The following is a 25,506-nucleotide window of genomic DNA, read 5'->3' on the forward strand; positions in this document are numbered from 1 at the left end:
TTAAGGTTTCCAAAGACCGATTGACAGTGATGGTTGGCGGGAATGCAGCTGGTGACTGCAAGTTAAAACCTCTCTTAATTTATCGCTCCAAAAACCCAAGAGTTTTAAAATATATATCTAAAATTAGCTTACCAGTGATTTGGAAGTCAAATCATAAAGCTTGGGTGACAGCTTCCATTTTTGAGGACTGGTTTGGTCACCCCTTCATACCTGAAGTCGAACGTTATTGCAAGCCTAAACAGATTCCATTTAAAGTGATGCTTCTTATTGAAAATGCACCCGGTCACCCTCCTGCCACCCTAATTAATTTCGACCCATGTGTGAAAGTTGTGTTTTTGCCTCCAAACACAACCAGCTTTCTTCAACCGGTGGACCAGGGAGTCATCAAAACATTCAAGGCTTACTACACGAGGCGTTCGTTTGCACGTCTGAATGAAGCTATGAGACAAAATAGTGAGATATCTGTTAAAGACTTTTGGAAACAGTTCAATGTTTTAGATGCCGTAAGAATCATTGAAGAATCTTGGGATGAAATTCACAAAAAAAACATTGAATGGTGTCTGGAAGAAACTTTGTCCATTTTTTTTCAAAAACGAGACAAAAACAACGCCAGAAACTGATCATGTCGCTCATGTGATAGAAAAAGTTGTTAATTAGATTTGGAAGTCAATGGTGATGATGTCAACGAGCTGTTGGATTCACATAGTCAGGAGCTGACAGTGAATGAGCTCATAGAGATGCGTGAGCAAAACGTCACCAAAGTATCCGACATTTCAGACCCAGTTCCACCAGAAAAGCACATGAGAATTGCAAGCTTGACAGAAGGTCTCAGCTCAATTGAAAAGGGCTTAAAAATTTTAGAAAACATACTTTAACGAAGAACGTGTTATAGCTACAAAGCAAGGAATAAAAAAATTATTAGCTTGCTACGAAGAAATTCTGCGTGAAAAAAAGAAGACGCTGTGTCGTCAGACGAATTTGTTAGATTTTATGAAGCCATCGACATCGAAATAACTTTACGTAACTCATTTATTTTTTAATACATATTTTGTATTAATATGTATAAAGAACTGCAATTTTATTAAATATTTTTCTTCTAAACTAGTGTTTTTGTTAGTCCTTGGTCCCAATTAAACAAAATTTATATGTATTTATAATCAAAGTTGTACCCCGACTTAAGCGAATTCGACTTAAGCGATTTTCGTCGGACCCACCTATCGTGTAACTTCGGGGTATTACTGTACAGTTTTATTGTACAGGAACTCTGGGATTTAACGTAATACTCGACTTACGGAAATTCGACTTTAGACAAGTTTTTGCTGGCCGGTGAACATCTGGTGAGTATGGGCTTGGCACAACCAGGGTCCTGAGCTGGATATCATCATTTTTCTCTTTCTTGGTGATTCCCTTCTACTCTCTTTCTCAGGGTAACTCAGAAATTTTTTTTTAGCTGGTGCAGCATAAGCCTCAGGCTTCCTTGCACTATATGGCTAGTAATAATAATAATAATAATATGTTCCGGTTAAAGAATCAATTTTTGAACGCCTTTGTGATATTTTTCTAAGGCACGTTTCTGGAGGTCACAACCATAAAACAATAAAAACAATTTGCATTTTTTCGGTTTATTGGACTTTTCTGTTAGTGCATCTAATTATAAATGGGTAGTAAAATCGATCTTATTGCATTTGCTTGCAATTGTGTGGGTTTTTACGCTATTATGGTGAAATGTGTTCCCTTCACTGAAATCTTCAATCATATAAACAAACATAAATAAATTTTCAGAATCTTCTCTTCATTCCTATTTACTTATTACAATGGTGAAGGGAAAGGGACCAACGGAAAGTGCAAGTGCTGGCAGTGCTACGAAACCAAACAAAATTGATTTTAGAAATGAAGATGAAAATGATAAAGTACGAAGCAGGACAAAGTTTGTCATCTATTGCAAGAGAATTAGGTCTCACTGCTTCAACAGCGAATACTGTTTTAAAGGACAGTGCGCATATAAAAGAACGTGTCGAAGGATATACCCACTTAAGATCAACAGTGATCACATAACAGCGTTCAAGTGCTATATCGAAGATGGAACAGCTGTTAATAATGTGAATGGAAAATCAGATTCAGAAGCAAGTGCCCCTGAGCCATGGTTGTCTTCACTTAATTGGGACAACGTGCTGTTTAATCGGGGCAGGAGACTGCAGCATGTGAGATTGCCCTCCTGTTGTCTCCAAACAGATGTGTTCTGGCCTGAGACAATCCTAAGCCCATTGTAAAGTGAAATAAGAGGCGCTGGTTAACACGATCACTGGTTAGTAGAATCAACCGCTCTATAGAATCAAATTTCAAAAATCCAATTTAAATCATTAAAATGCACTACACTTTCATCGTTATCATATGTTTGGTTATAAGAATCAATTTTGAACATCTTTGTGATATTTTTCTAATGCACATTTCTAGAGCACAAAATGATAAAAACATTTTGCAGTTTCTGGTTTATTGGGCTTTTCTGTTAGTAGTCTGTTTTAAACGGGTAGTAAATTCCATCTTATTGCATTTGCAATAATACTGATAGCTGGAATTCTGTGGGTTTTTGCGTTATTATGGTGAAATGTGTTTCCCCCTTCACTGAAATTTTTATCATATAAAAATAAATTTTCAGAATCTTCTGTTCATTCTTATTTTTTTAAGCTTTGTAAACTTGTTGCTCCATATCTCACTTGCGTTTGTCGTGTTAGTTGCAATTTGTGCGTGCTGTGTTCTTTGTTACCGATTGCTTATCATTTTTACTGTTTTAAATTTTACAACCCAAAAAAAAGTCGGCAAACAGAAATATCAGTTAGTTAGTATGTATATATTACAGTATTAATTAAGCTATGGACGTAAGCATAAATTTATTTTTATTTTGCTAACCTGTGAAAATATTCATCTGATTTTCATGTATCATTTAATTTTATTAATTGGTAAGGTAATAAAGTGTAAATTTGTGCTTAAAACACCTTTACTTATATAACCTGTGGATAATATTCCTCTTATTTCACTTATTGGAATCGCCATTTAATAGAATTAAAATTTAACTCACGAATATGATCACAATGACCTGTGCTTACTACATATCTTATAATGAACGGTATTTTATTATGGAGAGTTCATCGTAATATGATTTGATCGTACAGTGAGCCAATCATAAAGGGGGGGGGTCTGCTGTATGTTTAACTATTTATGTGAAACTTCACATAATTGGGGCAGCTGCTTAATCGAGTCAAAGTGCACTAGTCCCAATGTGTCTCAAATAATAGGAATCCACTGTACTCAGTTTACAGACATTCTGATTTTTTTATTATTATTATTATTAGCCATATGGTGCAAGGAAGCCTGAGGCTTATACTGCACCAGCCAAAAAAAAATAAATTTCCCAAGTTATCCTGTAGCCACACTGGCTAAAAAACACGAAGCCACACTGGCTGAAAAACACCAAGTACAGGTAGCCCTCGATTTACGTCGGGGTTAGGTTCCTGGGGGTGGGGGGGACAGGCGTAAATGGAATCGGTGCAAATGGAACCTTTTATATAATGGAATCAATCAAAAATCAGAGGCACCAAATTCCGGGCACCAAAATTTTACCTACCATTTTGCATTGATTTATTTTATTAGCATTCTTCATAGTTGTAATAATAGTCGATGGAGCATATTCATAGCCCTATGCACGTTAGGATGGCTTTCATCAGATCCTATCCTCCGAATATTGCACTAGGATTCAATGAACTACTTTTACCAGATATGGCATGTCTTTATTCTATTAAATTAAAAACTTTATAACACGATTAGAAAAAAACTGCCCAAAGCTATTACTATTATGATTATTTAATTTATTAATAGCACAATTAATAAAAAAATGTTAGCGTAATAAATTTCTAACACGTGAACAAACATCATGGACCTTTACCACCCACATCCATGAGCGGCTACTTTGAGGGCAGGAATCTTTCTTGTCTGTGATACGAATGTGCTAATTGCCTCAGATTGTCCTAAATCACGTGAACAGTGCATGATACATAGCACAGTACAATGCTAATAAATTTTGTCTGACTATTTTAAACTTTCAATTTATAAAAAAATTGCAAAAATAAATAAATAAAAATAGCATTGTGGTTAGTGATGGGCGTTATTGTGGATCGGCGCAAATCGGACCAGCGCAAAACGAGGGCACCTGTATATAAGAAAATGCAAATTATATGCTTCCTTCCTCATACTTGAATTGCCTTCATGTTAATGTAAAGCAACACAACACTAATTGGTTTATTACTTTAAAATCAGCAATCAATAAAAATGAGTCTGAGATTAATGGTGGTAATGTAATTCATTCTTTTTATTCTTTGGAATAGAATAATGTATAGGACCTGTATCATCATTAATCTAAGGATTGTTTTGATTGTTAATTAGTCGTTGATTTTAATCCTTTCTTGGGTTTTCCAAATGTGTAGCTCCCTGTAGTCAGTTTTCAATACATTTTGTTTAGTGAGGTTCTTCATAACATTTTGAAGCCTTATTTTTAAAAATGAAATCCATGTATACAAATCCTTTTAAGTAACATTTATTATAGGAAAAGAAAAACGTTATTGTATCCCTGAAGCTGCTGAATGCCTCTATGAACCTAATCACCCCTATTTTTAAACAAAAATAAAATTATAAACATAAAAATAAGGAACAACAAGAGAAAGACCAAAGAAATACCTCTGAAGGACCTTCTTCAGAGGTGGATCCACGAGGATCCACCTCTGAAGAAGTGAATCCATGGCTCCTCACTCAAAGAGAGACATGATCATGCTACCAAAGAATGGGTGCTGCTTAATAATAAAATTGAAACAAAGAGCTTATAAGTACTTTCCCTTCAAAGTTATACAGGTCAACCATCACTAATCCGGCCACTGGTAATCCAGTTCCACTGCTAATTTGGACATAATTTCTGCGAATGTAATTTCAAATTTCCCAGGTCGGAGCACCAACCTGCTGCTACTGTTTTCGTGATGTTGGTTGCAGCATCAGTTGTTGGTGCGAACTTGTAAACACTGACAAGCCATTCCCACTTGTTTTTCTGCATTTATTATTATTATAACCTGCTCACATTTAGCCCCAGCCATGGTTCTAATGCATAAAGGAAGTGCCTCTCGTGGTGTAAAGCTCAAACACCGTACGTTGTCCCTAATAGATAAAGCTGAACTTCTGAAAGAACTTGACAGCTGTGAGCTGTGTGTCCAGTGAGAAGTTTAACTCTGCTTAATTGTAAATTCCAGCAATTTCTCTCAGTTCCTCCTATTGTAGTAATTTTCTTTTGGCCATTCCTTTTTAGATTTTTTTTTTACAACACGCTTGTACAAACTTGTGGATAATACAGCGCACTAATGAACTTGTTTTCACAAAATCTCTAACAATACTGACAAACTTATTGTGCTGTTTGAGAGTTTATTTTATCGCAATTAGTTCCATTGCAGTGCTCACCGCGCGTACAATAAACTAATCACAAACGACCTTCATATGTATGCCGTAATAGCGTCACACGCAGAGAATTACTACTCTGTGGTCACACGTATTTGGCCGACATGGCTTCTCAAGAAATAAAGTAACCTACTGGGCCATGTCGGCCACATATATGCGACATAAAAAAAAATCTTTTTTTTTTTATAGTTTAAGCGAAAAAACGACAACACTGACATTACAATATTTATTTTAGAATTACTAATCAAATTATTTACAAAATATTTTTTGGACCCTGGGGAATTTTTTTCTTAAACTAGCTGGGCAGTCGTGTTAAAGTTAGGAGGTGATTAGCTGTTGGGTAAACTGTATGTGCTAAAATAACCACCGGTGATCCAGCACCCCACAGGTCCCAATGCTGCCGGATTAGTGATGATTGACCTGTACCACCACTTGTGAACTCTGAAAAGGAGTCGTATAACAGCATTATTTTCCTGTATTTATTTCATTGTTCAGATGTTTCAATTCTAATTCAAGTCCTTTTAAATATTAATTTCTTCTTATGTTGACTGGACTGACATCATCAGAGTAAAATTATTGTCAAAAATTGTCAAAAACCATAAATTAAACGCACAAAAAAAAAAAAAATAAAATAAACTTGTTATTTTATTTTATTTTTTTTTAAGCAGTAATACCCATATTTATTTGTGTATCACTTAATTAAATTTCATCAACTTCTGGATCTGAATACTAGAAGATGATATGACAATTTCTTTTGATTTTGGCTTTTGGAAGCCAAAATCAAGAGAACGATGGCTGACAGGTATCATCTCCTCCTACATTTCTTGATTTTTCAAAGCTATTTTCATACTGCCTTCTATTAAAACTTTGTCTACTATTAGTTGGAATTATAGATAACAGATGGCGTCAGTTACCGGAAAAATTTCCAGACAGTTTGTACTTAAACGGATATGTCATTTGAAATGTACTTAACATGACTTTGAGAAACATAGTTCTACATATCTCGTGATAAAGTTAAAGGAAGAAATATCATGGAATGACTGCATCATGAAAACTTAAAGTAATTTTTGTAAAAATTATTTAACTTTTTTTTTATGTAGATTATTAAACTGTTAGCATTAGTATTAGTAGAGGCATATGATGCAAGAAAGTAAGCTTATGCAGCATCAGCCAAAAAAAAAAAAAAAAAAACACTTCCATTTCACCCCTCCATTCGTTCGAAATACCTGTCCAGCTGAGCCTTAAATTTATTTAGGCTATCAACTTCCACAACAGGGGACGGAAGTCTGTTCCACCAGCCAACTACTCGCTGGCTAAAGGCAAATTTCCGCACATCTATCCTACATCTGTCTTTCCTCAATCTGAATTTATACCCTCTCAGGTGACTATTCTGAGCAAGAGGAAGAATCCCATCAGCATTGAGTATGCTCAAACCATACAAGGCTTTATACACCTCTGTTCCAAAGCTTTGTTTTTAGATTCATTATTTATAATAATTTTAATCATTTTGAATTTTGGTAAGGCCAGCCATTTTTTTTAGTGTTATACTTCATTTAGAATTGGTAACTCTCTCTCTCTGTTATTTGGCCGACCAGGCTAGCCGAGTGGGTAAAGTACCTGCCTGGCAACCCAAAGGTTGCGGGTTCGATTCCCGCCTCGGGCTTGGATCAAAGTACTGCAAAAACCTTTGGAGGTGCAATATGGCCACAGAAGCCGATGCGCCAACAACTACCAAATCAAAAAAAAAAAAAAAAAAAAAAAAAATTGTTATTTGTCTTAAATGTAGCATTTTAAATAAATAAAAAGCAGAAAATAAACCGAAAAATTCAGAAAATGAAAATAGTAAATTATATGTAACTTCATTTGGAAAGTATTTTTGATATAGCAGTATTTTAACCTTTTTCCATTTACATAATTTCTGTAATTAATTAAAGCAGTGGTTGCCACCCTTTTCATGGTGGTGGCAAACGGTAGCAGGCACCAAAGAATAATGCATTTATTAAGGGTTTTACATTGAAAGATATAAACTAGAAAATTAATACATACATTACATACTCTGTCATACATATTGTTATTTTATGATTTTACTTTTTTAAATAATAAAATAAAATTTAATTAAAATTAATGTGAAACTTGTGATTGCATTTCTTGTTATTGAATGAAAATCTAGAGTATAAGTTGAACACCTAGCTCTCAAACAATCAATTAGATGCGCATCTGTAAGTTTAGAGCTATTCTTTGACTTTATGAACTTCATGCTAGAAAATAATAACTTACAGAGGTACGTTGAACCAAAGCAAGAGTTCACCATTAGTGCTACATTTTTTAACGAAGGATACTTATTCTTGTCCAGCCGATTCCAGAAGTCATCATCTTTTTTATATGATTGTAAAACAATGTTACTTTGAAGGGTAACAATTTCTAGTTCAGTTTCTGCAATGTCTGTTTTAATTAAGTTTCCAATTAATACTGAAATCTCAAAAATATCTACATTATTGAAGGGATTTATAACATATTTCATAACTAGCTCAATTTTCTTGAAATCCTGGAAACACCAACTGAATTCTTGCTTTAGCTCTTCAAGATGTTCCACAAAAGGCTGAATATTAAAACTCGTTTCAGTGGCAGTTTCGATAATAAACTTTTTCAAATAAGGGAAGTGTAACTGTGACTTGTTTCTTATGTCAGATTTCCACTAGTTTCGTTTACCTTTGAATGCACTGGTTAAACTAATCATTTCAGCATTATTCTTGTCTTTTCCCTGAGGTACACGATTTAATGCATTAAGTTTCAGATTCATATCTGTGAGAAATGCTAAATCTGGCAACCAGGTGTGGACATTAAATTGTTGATATTCCTCATTTCTGGATTTGAGAACTACTCACACTTTGGGAAGTAACTCTCAAAATCTTTCCAGAATCTTCCCTCTACCTTAACCATCATACTTTGGTGTGCAATATCAAGGCTGAATACTCAGATTCAACTTCTTTCAAGAAATATCTAAGTAGCCTATGCTACAAATTTGAAGAATGAATGAAATTTATAATTTTTGTTACCACATTCATCACATTCTTAAAACTAATCGCTTTTGCACAGAGTATTTCGTGCGGAATAATACAATTGTATGTAATTAGTGCCGGAAATGAAGTATCTTTCTTACACTGACTAATGAAACCATTTTTGATACCTACCATTGCAAGTGAACGATCGGTGACACTAGTTTTTGAAGAGGAATTTTGTTTTTGGAAGCATAATCTTTAAATGCTTGATAAATATCTTCTCCTCTAGCTTTGCCTTTCAACGAAAGAATTGTTAGAAGTTCCTCTTTCACTGAATTATCTTAAAAAACCATTTGAACTATGACTGCTATTTGTGCTGTATCTGTTATGTCTGTTGACTCATAAAATTGTAATGAATAGTAGGTCATTCACACCTGTGAATGACTTAGGTCATTCACAGGTGTTGAGGGTCACCCATCAACTGTGACTTTAAATTTTTTGAAATTCCCTCTATCTTCTTTTTTATAGTGTTAGCAGCTAGTTGTAAATCTTTAATCAACGAAATAATGGCCGACTTACTGCTGAAATCTTCAAAAAGGGAATCTGCAGCAGACAACATTGCTTCCTTAACTAGTTCTCTATCCTTGAATGACTTTTCTTTTCACAAGAACATAAGCAATTTTGAAAGATGTTTTTCCTTATAGCAGAGTTATGTGGATAGTCTGTGTCAAAGGTTCTACGATTCATTTTAAAATGTCTCTCAGTGCTTCTTCTTAATGCTTCTTAGCTACTTCCACAGAATTACAACACAATAAACAAACACACTTTCCATTGATAAAGCAGAATTGTTTTTCCCATTCACTGTTGAAATGATATGATTTTCTCATTTATCTTTTTCCACTCATTAAGTTACTCTTTGTGGGGTCCACCTAAAAACAAACATATAATTTAAAATTATATCATGGAATTATATACTTTTGATTTTATTTTAACATATAAAATAGTTGAATTTTCACAAAAGTGTGCCCAATTAAACACAAAATAAATCTCTTCCGCTACCCACATATACACTTGTATATGTGGATAGCGGAAGATACACCAACCATATGCCTGCACAACCATGTGCATGCATATGGTTGATTTATTCAAAAAGGACTGAGAAACTGTAAGCATTCTCACCAATGATCTTGTTTCGATGAAAATCTTAGTGAAACTGCCCCAAAAGGATACTTAGGCTGTTTTGAAAAATTCTTATAAAAATGCTTCCTTGAAACACTGTCTTTATTCTATAAAACTTCTTCATCTGAAGACTAAAGGTCATCTTCCTTTTCATGAAGACAAAGCAAAGGCTCAATCGTAATCTTTTCTCATTAATGGCGGGTTTCTTCCGGTCCATATCCTATTAAGTTTGGGTCACTTTCCTACAACCATACCATACCATACCATACTAACTCTTAAATTTGATATTCTACACTGCTTTTTGCAGAAATGCACATGAAGATTTAAACTGCCAAACCGAGATATTTATGTCACAAAATCACACTGGATTTACAGGATTCTCTTCGGAACTCCCAACTTTGGGAAGGTTAGAAAACCCGAGGAAATCAGAATATGAAAACTGAAAAAGACTTAAAACAATTGGAAAAGCCCCAAAGAAAACATTTTACAACCTCTTTGTCTATTACACTTGGAAGGCCATTGCTGCAAGACATAAATATAACGTCCCGTCCTAGTGTACTCCAGGTTAGCGTTGACCCAACAATCCAACACAGTCCGGGGATATAATTGCTCAGATTTTTCGCATGGGCACCTCGGTGCCTGCATGCATATGGTTGGTGATCCCTTAATTAAAGGAGCAAGGTTATATTTCAATGTAGGTGTTGAAATAATCTGATAATAAATGCATTTCTGTGTTATGTTTTTCTGTCTTGAGGAAGTTTTGTCCCCTCCAATGATGTTGATAGGCTCAGGCTTGCATGTACCCTAAAAATGACATTTTCATTTATCTAAATTATCAATATCATTTTTTATGATATTGGCAATTTAGGTAAATCATAATGAGGGCATATCTGTTATTCATTGAAAACTTTAAGCCATTACTGTGACCAGTTTCAGTTCTTTTCAACTCCACTCACTTTAACTTTAATTTTGACATAAAAAGAAATATATGTCATTAAGTAAAATTCTCATTGGTCAGTTGTTGAATAAAACAGTGGTACTTTGACAACTGACCAGTGTGCACTTTGCTCAGTAATGTACATTTGTGTATATCAGGATTAGTTAAAAGTTTGGCTCCTTATCAAACAGCAGGTGGCTTCAGTTAACAACCTTCTGCTAAACTGAATGACATGTATGTAATCTAAATGAATAGCCTCTCAGCTATTCATTTAGATTATGTGGGAGAAGAACTTCTGATTGCAAATGTAAAGTAAGTTAAGTGAATATTAATAATTCCTTTGCAATATTAAACCCTATTAATCCCATAGTCTCTTTGCAGTTCTAATTTATACTGATACATTTTAAATAAAATAAATATCTGTTTATTATAAGAGAAGATACAAAGGGTACTTCAAACTTATATGCCCTGAACAGTACATGGCCAAGAGGGGCTTGCATTATAGAAATAAAATACAATTACAGTATGTAAACATGGCTCAGCCATTGAAAAAACAAATTAGACATTACTCAAATGTTGTCATTACAATACTATGTAAACATTTGTTTACATAGTATTGTAATGATTGTAATGTTGTCATTTGAGACAAAATTTGTCTCAAATGACAACATTTGAGACAAAATAAAAGGAGGCATATTTGCATCATATTAATATAGAAAATGTGCAAAAGGAGAGCAGTAACCCATTACAAACCCTTGGAGAGGGGTTAAAAACCATGCAAAATAACCTTAATTATATCCTTTCTGTAGCTAAAGTCACTTAACAAAGAGGGATTTATCTAAACTTTCAGTTAATTAATTCAGTTAATAAAATTTCAGTTAAAATTTATCTAAAATTTTATTAATTAATTGCAGAGAAGAACCAGGAAACATTCTACTAATAAACTTAATATGATTTGATTTTATAGAAAAACTAATTTAGGTTTTTGCCTGGTGTTTCTAGAAGAGATAGTTCAGGCCATTACTGATTAGTAATTCCTTTCTCTAAACTATCTTCTTGAATGGCTGTGCCATTCAAGAAGATACAATTTAGAAAAAAAATTAATTTGGCAAGCAAGGAAAAATTTAGATTAGTGTTCATTTTCATCTTAGATATTGTGTAACTAAATCCAGATTTTAGGTTTACCCATTTGAGCATTTGATATTTAACAGAATGAATCAGCTTAAGATGTAAGTTCGCAGAGGTTAAATACTTCAGAAGAATATAGTATCGAAGAGAAGAGCATAGTCATTAAATTTTTTTTGTTATGGAAGCATTAGAAACATGGACTAAGTTCTGTTCAATAAGCCACATCTTTCTTAGTGAGGAAACTTTAAGCATTTGTAGGTGAGGCCCAAACTGAAATTTATGGTCAGTCAAATGAGTTGTGAGATCTTTGTAAACAGACACCGATAGGATGGGATGACCATCAATCACAAGAAGAACAGACAAAGGATGAATTTTTTTTGTAATAGACATATGAGTGGATTAAGTGATAGATAAACTCTTGTTAGAAATATTACATATAATATATTTTCTTGTATATTATATACACTGATGAGCCAAAACATTATGACCAACTACCTAATATGATGTTTGTCCTTCATGTTTAGCCAAAACAGTTTGTACCCAGCGAGGCATGGATACTACAAGATTTCTGAATGTGTCTTGTGGTATCTGATACCAACACGTAACCAGCAGATCCTTTAACTCCTGTAAGGTCCATGGTTGAGACGCCACAGATCGGAGTTGCTGTTCTAACACAAACCACAGATGCTCGATGGGATTGATATCTGGAATTTGGAGACCAGGGCAATACCTAGAAGTCTTCCTCATGTTCCGCGAACCAGTCACGAACAAACTGGGCAGTGTAGCATGGTGCATTATCCTGCTGAAAGATAGCACCACCAGAGGGGAAGACCGTTGCCATGAAAGGATATACCTGGTTAGCAGTGATGTTTAGGTGGGTGGTAGACATCTGAGTGCCCGGCACATGGATGACTGGACACAGGGTATTCCAGCAGAACATCGCCCGAGGCGTTACACCGCTGCCATCGGCTTGTTTTCGTCCCACAGTGGATCCAGACACCATCACTTCCCCAGGTAAATGATGCACATGTACCCGGCCGTCCACATGGTGTAACAGGAAACGTGATTCATTGGACCAGACTACCTTCTTCCAATCACTCAAGGTCCAGTTTTGATGCTTGCGTGCCCATTGTAGGTGCTGTCGCCGGTGAACTGTGGTTAGCATGTGCTCTCGGAGCAGCCTGTGGCTATGCATCCCCATTTTCAGCAGGGTTCAGTGTACTGTGTGTTGTGACACATTACTCCCATCACCAGCATTACAATTACCGGCAAGTTGTGCCACAGTCACTCTTCTGCTGCCACATACCATCCAGGAGAGCCTTCGCTTATCTTGAGCATCAATGAGCCATGGTCATCTAACATCTTGCCGGCGGTTTGTGGGTTTCCCTTCCTCTGACCACTTTCGTTAGGTACTCACCACAGCTGACCATGAGCACCCCACCAACCGTGCTGTTTCGGATATGCTCTGACCTAGTCATCTGGCCATTACAATTTGGCCTTTGTGAGACTCGCTTAAGTCAGCTGCCTTTCCCATCTGAAGAACAAGATTAACACTGATTAACGGAGCTCGGTATCAGGTGTTTTTTATACAGTGTCCTGACCCGTGCATGCACCCTAGTTCACCTGCATTTGCTTCGATTTGCATAATGACTCGCTGGTCATAATGTTTTGGCTCATCGGTATAAGTTCTAAGTTGTTAAACTCATCTCTTAAACTTAATTTTTTTTTAAATTTCTAAATGTGTTTATCCACTGAATAAGGGAAAATCACTGAATCAGTACATTGTTAAAGTAGTCTTTAACAATGTACTTACTTAGTACATTGTTAAAGACTACTAATTTTCTATTTAAGCTTAATTCTCCACTGAACTAATATTACTATTAGTCAGTATGGGGCAAGGCAATTTCAGGTTTTTGCTGCACCAGCCAAAAAAAAAAAAAAAAAACCCACACTACTTATGTGTTTCATTCTTTATGTGGATTACTTATATAGCTGACTTTGAATTTGTCCAAGCTGTCATTTCAGATACCCATAATTAACAGCCTACCAGCTAAAGAAAACTTCCTGCATTTTATTCTGTACTTCTTCCTCTGTAATTTGAATTTATGCCATCTAGTTCTAGATGGCATAAATTCACTCATTAATAACTAGGATCTTCATTCATTTTGTTTTTTGTCTTATAGACCTCAGTCAGATCATAAGACACAATTACCACATTCTATAGTCCACTAATTTGAAGTCCTTTGTCATACAGGAACCCTTTGTTGAATCCACCAGGCCTGTATTGTTTGTTATTGGGTTTTTAGGAGCATTAGCAACTAAGGCCATATTACTCTGGGATATGCGGTGGTCATTTCCTGACCCTTCCGCATCCTCCGTATTTGGTGGTGACGGGCTCGAACCCCGGTCTAATCAAGAAGCGTGTGCTACGCACTGCTGCTCCTTCCCATCTGGCTACCCAGGCCTGTATTAAGACCGTCTCAAGAAGCTTGATGTCTTTTTTATTAGGTATAGTCTTCATACTTGGATGACACATTTGATCATATATTTATCTTATACAGTGGCGTTATGACCTCTACAAACAAATATCTAATAAACCATTGATAAGACCTCATGGGCCCTCCTTGCCACCTGTCTACACAGAGAACTTCACATCTGCCTGTAACATAACCCCCAAATCTATTTCTTCCTCTGTTGTTTTTGTAATTCAGCTCCAACTGTATAGATTATTTTGGATTTGCTGTTTCCTATGTGGATACATTTCATTGCATTGAACAGTAAACTGCTAATTTTCTGATTATTGTATAAGCCTATTCAAATTATCCTGAAGTTGCTAATCATTAACCACTCTTCTGATCTTGACATCATCCACAAATTTTGACATCACACCTCTCTTTGGGCAATTTAAGAAAATCACCTAATAATTTGATCTTTTAAGAAAATCAGAAACAGCAGTGGTCTCAGTACTGTTCCTTGAGGGACTCCATTTCAAACTTTACATCATTCTGAAGAGTAACGTTGTTCATAACCCTCTTTCTCCTGTCCTGCAACCACACTGCAATCTATCAGAGACTGTTACCTGTGATCTTAACATGTTCCAGCTTATGCAATAGTAATATCTTGTGCAGGACTGAGTCAAATTTTTTGCTAAAACCCAAGTGAACAAAAAATTATTTCCAACTTGCACTTGACTTTCAAAATATCCAACCATATTAGTTAAAGAAGATTTTTTTCTTTTATAAACAATGCTGTTTCCTTCAGACTAACATTTCTATCTGTATGCTCCTGTATTGCATTCTTAATCATTGCTTCTATGATTTTACTTGTTACTGAAGCTAGACTGACTGGTTTGTGCTGACTGCTTTGCTCTTAGTTCTGTTTTCATGTATTGGTTGTACATTGGTACTCCTCCAATTTTCAAATGTTCTTACTACACCTTCATGGTTAATCTTAAAGGTTCAGTGCACTCTCTTGGAATCTGAAAATTACTGGGTGTATATAATTAACTCCTGGAGCATTATACTCTAGAATTGAAAGTGTTTCTGATAAACAATCTTCTGTAATTTCAGTATTGCTAATTTCATACTGCTCACCTTGACTCACATAGTTTCTCCTTTGTTACAAAAGATTTTTTTTTTCTGTAAAGATCAATGTGAAGTACCCATTCAGTTTACTACATCAGCCAGGTTATTTAAGACTTTCTTGTATTCATTTTGCAGTGGTCTGATTTCATCCATTCTTTCCTTCTTTGTATTTGTGTATCTGAAAAAATTCCTTGTCTCTTTACTGTGCTTTCTTAGCCAGAGATTTCTCATCATCCTTTTCCTTTTCTGTTAGATGAACTGATAACTGTCGTAGGCGTCATTACGTTTTACAAAAAAACAATATGAGAAAGTTACAAATTTGCTCTAATTTTTTCATACCATTTTTTTTTTTTTTTTAATTCTATTAAACTGGCCAGCACATTCTTCTCAGCATCACCTTCATGTTATATATTTTTTAATGGTGTCAATGCATTTGTGACTTCCATGACTACTGCTTTGGTGTTCCATAATTCTGTATTTTTTTTTCCAATTAGATAGATGGCTACCTGTCTCCATGGAGTAGACAGAAGTGGCAATTGACAGCACAGTAGATAAGGCTACATGGCAAAGGCCATGTAGCCTTTGCCATTAATAACTTCAACATATATCCTCATTACAACTTGGAACTCCTTGGTACTTTTTTGTAGAGCTGCTTGAATGGGTACATAGAAGGGCAACAAGACTAAGGGGAATAAAGGGGTGCTCTTACCAAGAAAGGCTTATGTTCTGCAAATTGCAGCATCTGAAGACTAGGCACCTGCAAGGTGATCTGATTGAGGTATTTAAGGCTTTGAATGATTTGAACAAACTCAGTCCTGATCGGATTCTTCCCCTTGCTCACACTATGCACATGAGGGGACATAAATTCAAATTTAGGAAGGATGGTTGTAGGATAGATGTGGGCAGGGTTTGCCTTTAGCCAGCAGATGATTGATTGTTGAAATAAACTTCCACCTGTAGTTGTTGTTGTGGAAGTGGCAATTTGAATAAATTCAAAGAAGAACTAGACAAATTATTATGGACAAGTGATGTGGGTGACTAATAATATGAAACTGGACTAGTAATTGAAAACTGAACTTATACTGTATACAGTGGCATAGCTAGGTTTTTTGGGCCCTTAGGCAAGAAATCATTCTGGACCACTTATTTTTATTAAAATAAATTTTAATTAGGTATAATATAAAAAAATTGAATCATATTTAATAACATAAATATGTATTTTATTTATGATTTCTTTATAATTTTACAGACATCAAAAACATGAAAATTAACATTCCAATATGATACTACTTATTAAATACAATTTGACAAACATAAAAATTATACTATAACTAATAAATTTACGAAAAAATGTTACTTTTCGCGCTTTTACATTTGCGAAATCATTAATAATATCTTTTAAATCCATTTTACTGGCGTATTTATGCTCAATAGCCAACATTGCAAGATTACACAGTCTTCCTAATTTACTAAATGATCTTTCGGCAGAGGCAGCTGACACAGGCAGGGTAAAAAAAATAACATAAAAATTAATAAAAATTTCTGAAAAGTTACTTTGTTAGGGCACTATATTTTCAAATTAACAAATAAAAAAATTGTCTGATAGACATGTCTGCTGATAAATCTCGTTTAATAAGTGTGATTAAATTACAGTATTGAATTGGCAGTTGAGGAGAGAGTACAGATGAATAATTAATGAGATTTTCACACTCACTTAAATATATCAGCATTTGACATATTAATTATTTTTTTGGTTCTAATATTGCAAAATAATTTTTTATTAACCTCATACTTGTAATTTGTATTTGAAATTTGATTTTTAATTTGTATTATAATTTTGTCTAAAATAGTTAAAAACACTGATTTTAAAAACTGATCTCTGTTATCAAACAAAAAATCTGAAGCTAATTCATGTTACTCTTTTAGTTCTACGTTGTTGTTTGTCTTCAAATTTTGGATATTCCCTGAACTCCTGGGCAATTTGCTCAGATTCATATTTCATTTGTTCGTATGAATTTCGAATGTTTTGTAAATTTTTACTGACTCGATCCCATACAGAAGTACGTTCATCAAGGTCTATATCATGCTTCTGTAGAGTTTTGAAGCATAATTAATTTGGCACACCTCGTTATTCAAAAATATGAAAATAAAATCAAATGTTATCATTTGCTTAATCCCAGTCTGCTTTTTTTAGTTGATTTAAGATTAATTTCTGTCAAAGCTTTTATAATATCCGTAAAATGAACTTTCACAGCTGTTATTGACTGTAATCTACCAGACCAGCGAGTAGGGTTGAGTTTTTTTTAATGCAACTTCAGATTTCCCAGTAAATTTAGAAAGAAGATCCCATCTTTCTGTACTATTTCCAAAAAAAATTATACAAATTTTGAAGAATGTCGAAAAATGACGAAATGTTCTTACTACAACGCTATCATTAATAACAAAATTTAAATTGAGACTTGCACAATGAATGTACTCTGAATTTGTTTGGATCCTTTTAATGCATGACTGCACACATTATAAACCCCACTCATGGCATTAACTCCATGATATCCCTGATCATAACATGGTCAGATATATGATGAGAATATTTAGTTTGTGTAATATTTTCATTATATTATACATCATCATTTCTCCCGAATGATCATTCACGTCATAAAATCCTAAAAATGTTTCACAAATTTCAAAATCTTTGGATTTTTCATTTTCGTCGAGAATTATGTGAATGTTGTGTAATAACACTTAATTGATCTTTTTTTTTTGTGAGATCTTGAGTAGTATCTAAAATTAGTGAATAGCATGGTGCTGAATTAATTTTGAGTGTTAATTCTTTTGTTAATTTGGTACCTAAACATTCTATTAACTCATTTTGGATAGTGGAGCTTAATTAAGTTACTGAACCAGATGGATTATTAATAATTTGTTTCATTACGTCATCATAGCAGGAATTAACCTTGCTGTTTTTGCGCCAGAAAAAATCAAAATCAAATCAAATCAAATCATAGCAGGAAATTAAATGGACTTGCAGTTGCCATTGTAATCTTCAGAAAATTCTTCCCGATGACCGCGAAATGCTAAAAAATTTTTAGCCAACATAAGCATTATCCGAAATAACCATTCTAGTACTATTTTCCAAAATGAGGATTTGTATCTTACTTGTTCCTCAAGATCTTTATCAGTCATTGCGTTCTTTTCTCACATTTCATGTGTAGCACATGCCTCGATATGACGTTGAGAAACACTGAGTTTTTATCCGAAAAGATAGATTTTTCCAATCTCGTAGTCCGGAACGCCACCGACTTTTAATATTTTAAAACAGCCAGCATAGTTGGCAATATGCAGCATCTAAAATTTGTGAGTAGCACAGCCACAAACAAGTAACTAAACCATACGTTGAAGTAGAATAGTAATGTGTGTCACTAAAACTTCTATTTTGTTGTTCAGGATCTCTTGGAAATGGTCCTTTAGGTCTCTGAGGTGACAAATTCAATGTTCCTTTTTGTTTCATCGGAAATGTTGATGTCCACGTATTCTCCAATGGAGCCTTTATCTCATGGCTATTCCCAACCTTGTGTTGTTTGGCATTACAAGAATGCAAAATGGGATGACCTGAGAGATTTATTTTTTCTTTTCCTTGGTCGGATTACTGTTTCATAACTTCTGATGTCAACGTTTGCTTATATTGTGTCAGTGAAATTATTCTTGTTGGAATGAAATCCTTTATTCCATACTCCACTTGACAATCTCGTCCTTTATCTAAACCTTGGATTTCCAATAAATGTGCTAAGGCTGTTCAAGAGAAGAATGTTACATATCATAATTGGCTTGTTTCCAATTATACAATTTCATTTTCTGCCTTCACCAAAGCTTGCAACAATTGTAAAGCAGTTATTAATCAATCCAAATTAGATTTTGGACAGTTTAAGAGTGGAAAACTTACTTCATTCCCTAATGGTAGCCAAGGATTCTGGTCTCTTGCCAAAGCTATTTGGCTGCAACTTTTGCCCACCTCTGCTCCCACCTCTGTCAAAACCAGATGGTTCTGTTATCACTTCAGCCAAGGATAAAGCTGACATGCTAGCATCCCATTTTTCTTCCAAGTCATGTATTAATGAACTTGGTAAAACATCTCGCACCAATCCCAACACGTTCTATTCAATGCCTCCCGTGGTTTTTCGTTAAATGGATGTCAGAAGAATTTTTATGAAACTTGATGCTAAGAAAGCTCCCAGTCCTGATGTTATTACTCCACTTGTTTTCAAAGCCTGTGCTCCTGAACATACTCCTGTTTTTTGCCTCCTTTTTTCACTTTCCTATTCCAAAGGTGTGTTTCCTTCTGCTTGGAAATTTGTTTATATCTAGCCAGTTCCTAAAAAGGGCGACAAATCCCTCCCATCCAATTATTGTCCCATTGCAATTGCTTCTACTCTTTCTAAAGTAATGGAGAAATCAATTAACTGCCAACTCTTAAATTATCTATAAACTTTCCATCTGATCAACGATCGCCAGTATGGTTTCTGTCAGTGTCGATCCAATGGTGATTTTCTGGCTTATGCTACCCATTTATGGACTAATTCAATGGAAAAGTTCGGTGAAACAATAGCAGTTGCTCTTGATATCTCAAAGGCTTCTGATCATGTTTGGCATAAAGGTCTTCTAATAAATATGGTTTGCCAACTGTTTTTTGTAATTGGTTGTCCAGTTTTCTCTCTGATTGCTCACTGAGGGTGATGGTAGATGGCTATCGGTCTTTTAACTTCTCCACTAATGCTGGTGTCCCCCAAGGTTCAGTTCTTTCCTCCACTCTTTTCCTCTTGTATATTAATGACCTTCTTCCATTTACTGGAAATCCTATCCATAGTTTTACTGATGATAGCACATTGCATTCCACTTTCCATATTGAGAAACCATGCCTTGCTCAATCATCTTAAACTTCTCGCATAACCGCTACCAATTCCTTAAATGCCGATCTCCAGTTAATTCTCCAGTGGGGCAAAGACAACTTAGTTGATTTCAATCCTTCTAAAACTCAGTCTTGTCTTATATCTCGCAAAAAGGATTCTTCTGCTCCTATGCTTATCTTTGGTGACACTCTGATTTCTAGACAAAATGATATATCTCTTTTGGGGATTACCCTGACTTCTAATCTCTCTTTGCATAAGCATATTATAAATATTGCTTCCTCTGCATCTAAAAAACTTGATTTTCTCTTTGGCTCTCAGCGTTACTTTTCTTGTACAAATTGCAAATCTGCCCTACCATGGAATATTGTTTCCACATCTGTGGCGGTGCCCCCAAAACTTCTCTCAGGCTTCTAGATTCCATTCACTCCTCTCTGACTCCTCTCTAACAGAGTTTCTCCACTTGCTGTCTCATAGACTTACTTGTTTCTGCTGCATGCCTTTTCTACAGATACTTCCATGGGCACTGTTCTTCTGAATTGGCTTCTGTAATTCCTGCTCTCTCTCTCTCTTTCAAAACAGTCTGAACACGTGCCACCACCAGCCAACATCTATTTACTGTCCAACTTCAAACTCACAGAACCAACTTTTCATCTTCCTCGTTTATTCATTCAACTGCCATTTTCTGGAACAACTTTCCTTCATACTTATTTCCTGAAAATTTAGTCTACAGAAGTTCAAGTGTAATGTCAACAAATATCTTCTTTTGTCTTCTCAAGCTCCAACCCAACCCAAGCACGGTACTAAGTACTATAGGTTCTAATACCTCTTGTTTTTTAGGCGCCTCCGTAGCCAGGTGGGAAGGAGCAGCAGTACGTAGCACACGCTTCTTGATTAGACCAGGGTTCGAGCCCGTCACCACCAAATACGGAGGATGCGGAAAGGTCAGGGAATGACCACCGCATATTCCCGGAGCAATATGGTCTTAGTTGCTAATGCTCCTAAAAACCAAATAACAAACCTCTTGTTTTGGGTTTTCATAAAATAAAAAAAAAAAATGCCCCTGACCTTCAGTACTCCCAAAGAAGAATTTTAAAAGATTTAGGATAAATGGAATACCTGTTTTAAAATTCTCACACACTTGATGAGGATTAACCAAATAGAAGAGTTGCATTTAATATAAGAGAGAGCCAAAAGTTGAATTCACCTTAAAAAAAAATAAATAAATAAATAAAATAATTATTATCAGAAGGGAATGGTCTAAGAGAATTGTGACCCTCAAAACATGTTATCTGTCAAATGGTGTTAAGAATTTTGAGCATACAGGAAGTGTTTCTTACCTTCCTAAAAGTGAAAGACCACATTCAGCGTGAACAGAAGATAATGATATGTGTAAATCAAGCTGCAGGTCAAACCTCCTTTCCCCACAAATAAAAAAAAAAAAAAAAAAAAACTTGTAAGAAGGCTTTTCAAGTGAACAGTACTCCAAAAGAAGAATTTTAAAAGATTCAAGGATAAATGGAATACCTGTTTTAAAATTGTGTCATACAGTTAATGAGGATTATCCAAATAGAAGAGTTGAATTTGCAGAAAAAGTTTCTGCAGCAGATGTGCAGAAATAATGAAAATTTGCCCAGCAAAATCTTGCAGTCTACTGAGGCAGTTTTCAAGCTCACTGGACATGTTATCTTGCATATTGTGTTTACTGGGTCACTGAGGACCTGGATTGAACTCTTCAGGTGTTGTTTTTGTTTGTGTTCTGAGGGGATTGTTGCACTCTTTTTTTTTTTTTCCCTTAATGGAAATGTTATCAGATCGTATAGGGTGAGTCTAAAGACACAATCCAATATATATTTTCAGTTGTTATTATAAATATAATTAATAATAGAGATTATAAAACAAATGTTTTATTTCTGTTATTATTGTAAATATAATAGAAATTGCAATAGCCATTGAAAGTATCCACCTTCTAAACTGTAACAGTTATAATCCAATTCCATGAAGTTGTCAATAAGAATGATGTTTCTGATTTTATTAACTGATATTGACAAAGAGATACAGGGGGGTGGTATCAAAATTTACAGATGGCAAGATTGGGAGAGTACTTAAAGGATTAGTAAACATACTGAAACACTTCAGAATTATATAGATGGGGTTCATGGATAGACAGACAAGTGACAGCTCTTTTAATGCAAGGAAAATGCAATGGGGAATAGCAAAATAAGTTATACACCCACTTGGAGCTGAATTAAGAAAAATAGATGAAGAAAGTGATTTAGGCGTCACAGTACTGGTAGACATGAAGTTCTCCATGCAGTGCAGACAGGCAGTAAGGAGAGATCCATAGTTTAGAGATCTTGGATGTGCTCAGAGCTGGTTTATGCCATCTCTGAGCACATCCAAGATCACTGCCCTCAAGATATTCATTTCTGTGATTACCAAAAGGTTTCTGCCATGAGTGGCAATGGTTATCCCAGTGGTTTTCAACCTTTTTTTAATAACGGCACCCCTAAGTAATTTATTTTATTTTGTGGCACCCCTACTCAATTTTCTGCTTGTTATATCTTCTCTCTCTCTGTATATATCCGTGTATATATATATAATTATAAAAATTACATTTCATAATACAAATTATATATATACAGTATATAATTTTATTCTTTATATAGGGGTACTAAGTAAACATCAATTAGAGATCACCACAAAATGAAAAAGATACTGTACGCCTTTCTATAATGAAATAAACATATAAATTAAAAAATAATAATAAATTTAAGTAACTAAGCCTAAATTACGTGCCACCCCTGGAATGTTGTTGCGGCACCTTAGGGTGCCGCAGCACCCCGGTTGAAAACCACTGGGTTAGCCCAAAGCCACCTAAGTGGTATGCCCTGAATCATAAATGTTTTTCTGCAGCCAGTTGGTTTATGCCAGCTCTGAGCACATCCAAGATCACCTCCCATGATCCTTTGCGTGCTGTCCTCTCCAGACTCCTTTTTTTCTTTGTTATGAAATGGAAATGACATCATTTCCATGTTGCAAAACCATGACACATTAATTTTACTACCATCCAAAATTTAGTAGGTGCAGCCAAAGATGTTTATACATCAAAAAAAAAGAGAAAAACATTGAGCTTCTTATAAGGATCCAAAGATGGGGTAACATTCCTGGTGAGATCAGCAAAAGGGCTTCCATATGAAGAAAGATGGAATATGTGGAGCTACAGAGCTCCATAAGCAGGTGCCTTAGAGGAGGATCTGATTGAGGTTTGTAAGGCTATGAGAGGTAAATGTGAAAATATTCATTATAAATAATTGTTTATAATGAAAAATTAACAGACACAACTAGGGGCCAAATTTGAAGAATTTATAATGAATATTTAATTACTGGAATAAGTTACCTCTATGGGTAATTGACTGACAGCTTGGGAAAATTTAGAGGTTGGTTGGTTAGGTAAGGAGATAATTACATAAGTAGCTTTTTTTTTTTCCCCATCATATAGTTAACACAGTGAAATCTGTTTATAGTGACCCCTTTCTCCCCCATCAGTGAGGAAAAACAGTTTTAATACTAAAAGGATGTTATATCGATAGTTCATAAAATTAGCAAATGAACAAAGAGTAATTTGAACATTTAATGTAATTTTACTAATGCAATATAGTATAATCTAATTTCAGAATATGTAATACAATATTAAACAAGAAAATGAAGATTGCATTTTACATTAATGTACAGTGTAGTAAAATTAATTTGTAAATTATGTACATACAGTATTGGGGGGTATAGGGCCTCCATGAAGGCCACGTGTAAATAGCTCCTACACGCACAGAGTCATCCCTCTTGTCATGACCAGGGCCTGCAGGGCTGTGTCTTTTGCTGCCCTGTAGGACCCAATGGGCAAATTACCATTGATCTAGAAATAATTTATCATCATCTCAAGTACCTTCACAAAAAGGGAACTCCACACACAGCAAACTAGGAATGGCTATTGACATAGCCACACTGCTGAAACAAGAAAGGGCCAATCTTAGAAAGATTCTTGTGGATAGATGGCAGACTACCTGGAACACATCAGCACATGAAGCAACTATACATTACTTCTTAACCAACGTGCAAGGCATCACCAAAAACCAGCAGTCCTAGATTACTCTAGGGCTTTATGCAACATTTCTACTCACGGGCCATGGTAGTTTTAATGCGAAGCTCTCTTTGCTACGGGCCTAACAACCTCTTCACCAAAACTTGTGGAAACCCAGCCCTCATACTCTGCACTCTGCCACATGTAGAACAACTCTTCAAAAGAACAGCAATTCACAATCAGCAACAAGTGACCAACTAGCCTCAACCAGGTAGTGGCAATGCCTTACCTATAAGTGTACTCCCTAAACGGTGACAGGAAATTCATAACTAATTTCAGTGGACTCTAGCTGTGCCATTGAGACTGCTATTGGATGAATCCCCTCATACAATAGGAATTTTCCTCAACCTGGAACTGAATGATATATAAAGATAATTCAGTTTCAGGACTCCAAATCTGGATATTCCAGATTACAGACCATGGATAGGACCCTTATCTCATCTTGCCTATGTCTCGATGTTAGCAATTGGCCTAACTCTTCAGGGTTAGATAACTTGCTGACCCAGGACCTGTTCATGGGGAGGGGGGGGAGAGGTTACTCCAGAACAGTGGTTTTGACCTTTTTTTTATAACACGGCACTCCTAAGTAATTTATTTTATTTTGTGCCACCCATACTCAGTTTTCTGCCTGTTAGATCCGATTCTCTCTTTGTATATAAGAGATTTTATATATTTTGTGTGTATATATATATATGTGTGTGTGTATATATATATATATATACACACACACCGTATTTCCCTATGTATAAGACGCACCTTTTTTTGAAAAACTTGGGGTCTGAAAACTGGGTGCGTCTTATACAGTGGTTGTAAATTTTTTTACTTGCATTTAACGCTTTTTCGCGCTTGTTGTCTTTGCGCTCATTGTTTCGCACTTGTTACCGGTATATTAGGTTACGTTTTGCCACGTTCTGCCCAGAAATGGCTCAGAAAAGATTTTCGTACAGTGCTGAATTCAAGTTAAAAGTGATCCAGTTTGCAAAAGTGAATGGAAATTGTGCTGCTGAACGTAAGTTTGGTCCTCCTTCCAACTGAGAAAACAATCCGAGACTGGCTACAGGAAGAAGAAACCCTACTGAAAACGCCACGGCAGAAAAAGGCCATGAGAGCCAAGTCAGCAAAATAGCCTGATTTAGAGAGGGAATTTAAG

The sequence above is a fragment of the Mastigoproctus giganteus genome, chromosome 8, assembly GCF_048544385.1.
Source record: "Mastigoproctus giganteus isolate SK-2022 chromosome 8, ASM4854438v1, whole genome shotgun sequence".
NCBI classification, from domain to species: Eukaryota; Metazoa; Arthropoda; class Arachnida; order Uropygi; family Thelyphonidae; genus Mastigoproctus; species Mastigoproctus giganteus.